The sequence below is a fragment of the Oncorhynchus kisutch genome, linkage group LG18 (genome assembly GCF_002021735.2).
Source record: "Oncorhynchus kisutch isolate 150728-3 linkage group LG18, Okis_V2, whole genome shotgun sequence".
NCBI classification, from domain to species: domain Eukaryota; kingdom Metazoa; phylum Chordata; class Actinopteri; order Salmoniformes; family Salmonidae; genus Oncorhynchus; species Oncorhynchus kisutch.
The window spans coordinates 10,229,348-10,236,847 of record NC_034191.2 but is presented as its reverse complement, the minus strand read 5'-3'; positions in this window follow the sequence as shown (position 1 = coordinate 10,236,847).

Sequence of the window (7,500 nt, the reverse complement as noted above, 5' to 3'; positions counted from 1 at the left end):
CTGGTAATGAAAGATACCTCTTATATCTGCCTATATTCCAGCCTGGTAATGAGAGAAAGAGACCTCTTATATCTGCCTATATTCCAGCCTAGTAATGAAAGAGACCTCTTATATCTGCCTATATTCCAGCCTGGTAATGAGAGAAAGAGACCTCTTATATCTGCCTATATTCCAGCCTTGTAATGAAAGAAAGAGACCTCTTATATCTGCCTATATTCCAGCCTAGTAATGAAAGAGACCTCTTATATCTGCCTATATTCCAGCCTGGTAATGAAAGAGACCTTTTATATCTGCCTATATTCCAGCCTGTTAATGAGAGAGACCTCTTATATCTGCCAATATTCCTACCTTCTTGCATGCAGTCTGACGTGTGTGCGTGTGTGACCGCACACGTGTGTGTACATGTGTGTGTGTGCGTGTGTGTGTGTGTGACTGCGTGCGTGTATGTACTTGTGTGTGTGTGTGCGTGTGTGTGTACATGTGTGTGTGTGTGTGTGCGTGTGTGTGTGCATGTGTGTGTGTGTGTGCGTGTGTGTGTGCATGTGTGTGTGTGCGTGTGTGTGTATGCGTGTGTGTACATGTGTGTGTGTGCCCTTGCGTGTGTGTGTGTGCATGTGTGTGCGTGTGTGTGTGTGTGTGCGTGTGTGTGCGTGCGTTTGTGTATGTGTGTGTGTGTATGCGTTACTGTACTTTAGTGAGTTTCTGTGTGTTTGTGTGTTGAGATGCACATACACAGGTTTGTGAGTATAATCCAGTTGTTTGTGAAACACTCATATTGACCAAGGTCGTCTCATCCTGTTGACTGCAGCCATACAGAGCAATGAATTATCAAAGGCTGTGTTCCAATACTCACACTGACCGCACTAACACTTCTATGTGTGATGTAAATTGGGTATATACTGTGCTTATTGGTCATAGTATGGATATAGTTAGCATGCCATAATTACCCAAAGTAAATCAAATCAAATCTAATCTAATTTTATTTGTCACATACACATGGTTAGCAGATGTTAATGCGAGTGTAGCGAAATGCTTGTGCTTCTAGTTCCGACAATGCAGTAATAATAATAATAATAAGTATTGCTGTGCTTTTAGGGCCCATAATGCAATTCTTCAGAAAATGGCTTCACAACGTTTTTCAGATTTGAAGAAAACGGTGGAAAATATGCAGCCGAGGTCCAACGTCAGAGGATACAAATTCATGGCTTTAACTAATTATGACAATTATTAAGAAAATTGTTGATGAATGTCATAAAGTAATGACTTTTCAAAATACGTTTTAAATAAGTTATGTTACACTGACAATTTGTTAGCTACGTTGTCCTTACGACCCGAATAGCATTACAGCAGTATGTACCGGTACGTTAGCTAGTCGTTAGCTAGTTACCTAACGTTAGCTACTACCTAGCTGGCTACTAATACAGGCAGTATATGAACTATATGCTGTCTAACTACCCAACGTTTATTGACCTGATTATTCACATCAGTCTTAGCTAAGTGAATCGACATTGTAAAAGTATGGCTATCTACTCCGATTTCAGAGCGCTGTCATCTGAGTGTGTCAGAGCGCAGAATAACTGACGAATTGATGAACGCTCAACACCCGTTGAATGTGGCTGGTGTCGGTAAACATCAGCATTTAAATTGTTGCCAGCAGCACAGTTACAGTCAACAACGCTCTGAATAACCTGAAAACAGCCTAACCAGCTCTGCTAATGGGAGTAAAAATGGTCAGTGTGAGGTGTTCATTGCATTGTCACTCTGGCACTTCAGAAAGAATATACGAACACACCCGAAATTGTAAAATGTCTAGCTGGTCATTTATAATGCTAGCAAGCTATAGGTAAGAGGTTGCATAGCAACAGCATCAACGTCTGGTAGACAGGTGAAGCGCTAGTACTCTCAACTGAAACGATACTGTTTGTTTACTGTATACTAAATGAACGAATAGTACATGGTGTGTAGTACACATTATGTTAGTCTGGGTAATAGAACACAGCTAATGTGTTATGTGCACTGAGAATTCTCTTTCTGTCTGTCATGCTGTCCACTATTGCTTTTACTGTGTCGTTGACTTACTGTATCATGTGCAGCATTGTTCTGTTGTCATGCCACGTGTGTTATGTCATAGTGTCTCGTACGGTATGGTCATGTATAGTTTGTGAATCATAGTTTGTGAATCACAGTTTGTGAATCATAGTTTGTGAATCATAGTTTGTGAATCATAGTTTGTGAATCACAGTTTGTGAATATGAATCATAGTTTGTGAATCATAGTTTGTGAATCATAGTTTGTGAATCACAGTTTGTGAATCACAGTTTGTGAATCACAGTTTGTGAATCATAGTTTGTGAATCATCCGTAAGTAAACATGGGTCTATGGTTAAGCTTTGCACCTTGTAAATGTATTGATCAATGCAATAGTCATGTTAACTACTCTAACTCATCTTAATCAATACATCCATATTGTAAAGTGTTGCCACTTCTCCTCTCTGTTTTCTCTCTCAGATCAGAAGCTGGGTTCTACAGAATCACAGAAGGGGCTTGTTAAACATACTGCAATAAGCACAAGCCAACTAGTGTTGTTGAACTGGCTGTGTTTATGAGACCCAGAGGAACGTAGTGGTCAAACCCAAGGTTAAAGGTCAGAGGTGATGTTATCATTAGTGAGTTAGGAGAAGTGCTGAACACCCATACATAGTGTTATTTTATTTATCCTTTATTTAACCTTTATTTAACTAGGCAAGTCAGTTAAAGAACAAATTCTTATTTACAATGACGGCCTAGCCCGGCCAAACCCGGACAACACTGGGCCAATTGTGCCCCGCCCTATGGGGACTCCCAATCACGGCCAGGTTGTGATACAGCCTGGAATCAAACCAGGGTCTGTAGTGACGCCTTTAGCATTGCTATGCAGTGCTTTAGACTGCTGCGCCACTAGGGAGCCCTGACGAGAGTGGAGAGAAAAGGATGTGGAGAGGATGGAGTATAAGGATAGCAGGCATCTGGGGGAGGAGGAAGGGTAACAGGGGGAAGACAAGGGTGAGAAGGAGAGCAGGGAGGAGGCAGTCATGTCTTTAGTCGACTGGCGTCTGCCTCCCTTCCTTTCTCTCCCCACTCCTCACCTGTCTCCCCCACTAGGGGAGTTAATGTTCTGTCAAATATGTACTTTAAAACAGGTACGCCCATAAAAAATGAATATATCACTCTGTGTATTTGTGTGTGAAGAAGACAGATTGTGTGTGTGTGTTGGTACGTGTGTGTGTGTTGGTACGTGTGTGTGTGTTGGTACGTGTGTGTCTGTGTGTGTGTTGGTACGTGTGTGTGTGTGTGTGTTGGTACGTGTGTGTGTGTTTGTTGGTACGTGTGTGTGTGTGTTGGTACGTGTGTGTGTGTGTTGGTACGTGTGTGTGTGTGTGTGTGTGTGTGTGTGTGTGTGTGTGTGTGTGTGTGTGTGTGTGTGTGGTGTGTGTTGGTACGTGTGTGTATGTGTGCTGGTACGTATGTGTGTGTGTGTGTTGGTACGTGTATGTGTGTTGGTACGTGTGTGTGTGTTGGTACGTGTGTGTGTGTGTTGGTACGTGTGTGTGTGTGTTGGTACGTGGGTGTGTGTGTGTGTGTGTTGGTACGTGTGTGTGTGTATGTTGGTACGTGTGTGTGTGTATGTTGGTACGTGTGTGTGTTGGTACGTGAGTGTGTGTGTTGGTACGTGTGTGTGTGTGTGTTGGTACGTGTGTGTGTGTTGGTACGTGTGGGTGTGTGTGTGTGTTGGTACGTGTGTGTGTGTGTGTGTTGGTACGTGTGTGTGTGTTGGTACTTGGGTGTGTGTGTGTTGGTACGTGTGTGTGTGTTGGTACGTGTGTGTGTGTGTGTGTTGGTACGTGTGTGTGTGTGTTGGTACGTGTGTGTGTGTGTGTGTGTTGGTACGTGTGTGTGTGTGTTGGTACGTGTGTGTGTGTTGGTACGTGTGTGTGTGTGTTGGTACGTGAGTGTGTGTGTGTGTGTTGGTACGTGGGTGTGTGTGTGTTGGTACGTGTGTGTGTGTGTGTGTGTTGGTACATGTGTGTGTGTGTGTGTTGGTACGTGGGTGTGTGTGTGTTGGTACGTGTGTGTGTGTGTGTGTGTTGGTACGTGTGTGTGTGTGTGTGTTGGTACGTGTGTGTGTGTGTGTGTTGGTACGTGGGTGTGTGTGTGTGTTGGTACGTGGGTGTGTGTGTGTGTTTGCATCCTTCTACTTCTCTCCTCTTCTTTGTCTCTTCAGTTCCCACTGGTTTTCCTCATACGGTAGGAGATAGAGGTGTGAAGCTATTAATCATCTTTACCATACACACACACACACACACACACACACACACACACACACACACACACACACACACACACACACACACACACACACACACACACACACACACACACACACATATGGAGCATCAAGTAGCATAGACTGTAAAGGGTTGGGCCAGTAACCAATAGGTAGCTGGTTTGAATACACGTGCCGACAAGGTGAAAAATCTGTCTGTGCTATTGAGCAAGGCACTTAAATCCTAATTTGCTCTTGGGGCTCTGTACTACAATGGCTGACCTTGTAAAACAACACATTTCACTGCACCTATCCATTGTATGTGACAATAAAAAAATATCTGGTTGTTTATATATTCGGAGGTGTGAGGCTATGAATGCTAATGAATCTCCAGACTGAAAGGTGAGGACAGAGGAGAACAGAACGAGAGCAGTGACCGGATTCCAATCTGATCTCTCGCTCATTATCCATAGTTGCTTTACTACCTCCCTACTGACTTCATCCCCTGGTAACACCGACTGTGGTACTACCTCCCTACTGACTTCATCCCCTGGTAATACCAACTGTGGTACTACCTCCCTACTGACTTCATCCCTGGTAATACCGACTGTGGTACTACCTCACTACTGACTTCAGCCCCTGGTAATACCGACTGTGGTACTACCTCACTACTGACTTCAGCCCCTAGTAATACCGACTGTGGTACTACCTCACTACTGACCTTCAGCCCCTGGTAATACCGACTGTGGTACTACCTCCCTACTGACTTCATCCCCTGGTAATACCGACTGTGGTACTACCTCCCTACTGACTTCAGCCCCTGGTAATACCGACTGTGGTACTACCTCACTACTGACTTCATCCCCTGGTAACACCGACTGTGGTACTACCCTCCTACTGACTTCAGCCCCTGGTAATACCGACTGTGGTACTACCCTCACTACTGACTTCAGCCACTGGTAATACCGACTGTGGTACTACCTCACTACTGACTTCAGCCCCTGGTAATACCGACTGTGGTACTACCTCACTACTGACTTCAGCCCCTGGTAATACCGACTGTGGTACTACCTCCCTACTGACTTCATCCCCTGGTAATACCGACTGTGGTACTACCTCCCTACTGACTTCAGCCCCTGGTAATACCGACTGTGGTACTACCTCACTACTGACTTCATCCCCTGGTAATACCGACTGTGGTACTACCTCACTACTGACTTCAGCCCCTGGTAACACCGACTGTGGTACTACCTCCCTACTGACTTCAGCCCCTGGTAATACCGACTGTGGTACTACCTCACTACTGACTTCAGCCACTGGTAATACCGACTGTGGTACTACCTCACTACTGACTTCAGCCCCTGGTAATACCGACTGTGGTACTACCTCACTACTGACTTCAGCCCCTGGTAATACCGACTGTGGTACTACCTCCCTACTGACTTCATCCCCTGGTAATACCGACTGTGGTACTACCTCCCTACTGACTTCAGCCCCTGGTAATACCGACTGTGGTACTACCTCACTACTGACTTCAGCCCCTGGTAACACCGACTGTGGTACTACCTCCCTACTGACTTCAGCCCCTGGTAATACCGACTGTGGTACTACCTCAATACTCTTAGAAGTTGATGTTGCTCATCAATAACACAGACCCCAAAGCAAATCGGAGGGGAGAAAAATGTATTGATTTGAGAAGGACAAATCACAGATGTCATGTTGAGAAGTAGATGTTCAGTCTTCCCTGTCCTCAGTTTTTCTCCACAGAACAATGGAACGCAATGTCATTTATAACCCCCCCCCCCCCAACCCCCTAGCCTGGGGTTGTCCAATCAAAAGTCTTTGAAGTACAACTGGGCCGATGGCTAAGTATCCTGCTCCAGACTCAATGTACAGACCAATGACACCGTGGCACAACACCATCAGTAGAGGCCTGACATTTCACAGATGCTGAACTGAAAATCAATTATTTCCATTGAATCTTCCCTAGTGATCGTTACTTCTGGTCCTCTCGTCCTCTGCGTGATGTATTTATTTTCAAAATATTGTTATACTACTGACCTCAGTCCTCTGGTAATACTGAGTGTGGTACTACCTTCACTACTGACCTCAGTCCTCTGGTAATACTGAGTGTGGTAATACCTCACTACTGACCTCAGCCTCTGGTAATACTGAGTGTGGTACTACCTCACTACTGACCTCAGCCTCTGAAACCTCTGGTTACCTCTCTTATACAACCATTCCACCTATACCCCACCAAGATACAAAGCCCTGCATTCTACTCCACCAAGATACAAAGCCCTGCATTCTACCCACCAAGATACAAAGCCCTGCATTCTACCCACCAGATACAAAGCCTTGCATTCTACCCACCAAGATACAAAAGCCCTGCATTCTACCCACCAAGATACAAAGCCTCTACCCACCAAGATACAAAGCCCTGCATTCTACCCACCAAGATACAAAGCCCTGCATTCTACCCACCAAGACAAAGCCTGCATTCTACCACCAAGATACAAAGCCTGCATTCTACCCACCAAGATACAAAGCCCTGCATTCTACCCACCAAGATACAAAGCCCTGCATTCTACCCACCAAGATACAAAGCCCTGCATTCTACCCACCAAGATACAAAGCCCTGTAATCTAACCACCAAGATACAAAGCCCTGTATTCTACCCACCAAGACAGAAAGTCCTGTATTCTACCCACCAAGACACAAAGGCATGTAATCTACCCACCAAGACAGAAAGTCCTGTATTCTACCCACCAAGAACACAAAGGCATGTAATCTACCCACCAAGACAGAAAGCCCTGTATTCTTACCCACCAAGATACAAAGCCCTGTATTCTACCCACCAAGACAGAAAGTCCTGTATTCTACCCACCAAGACACAAAGGCCTGTATTCTACCCACCAAGATACAAAGCCCTGTATTCTACCCACCAAGACAGAAAGTCCTGTATTCTACCCACCAAGACACAAAGGCATGTAATCTACCCACCAAGATACAAAGCCCTGTAGTCTACCCACCAAGACACAAAGGCATGTAATCTACCCACCAAGACACAAAGGCCTGTATTCTACCCACCAAGATACAAAGGCCTGTATACTACCCACCAAGACACACAGGCCTGTATTCTACCCAGCAAGACACAAGGCCTGTATTCTCCCTCTTCAGCTCCCCCACTCCGCTTCC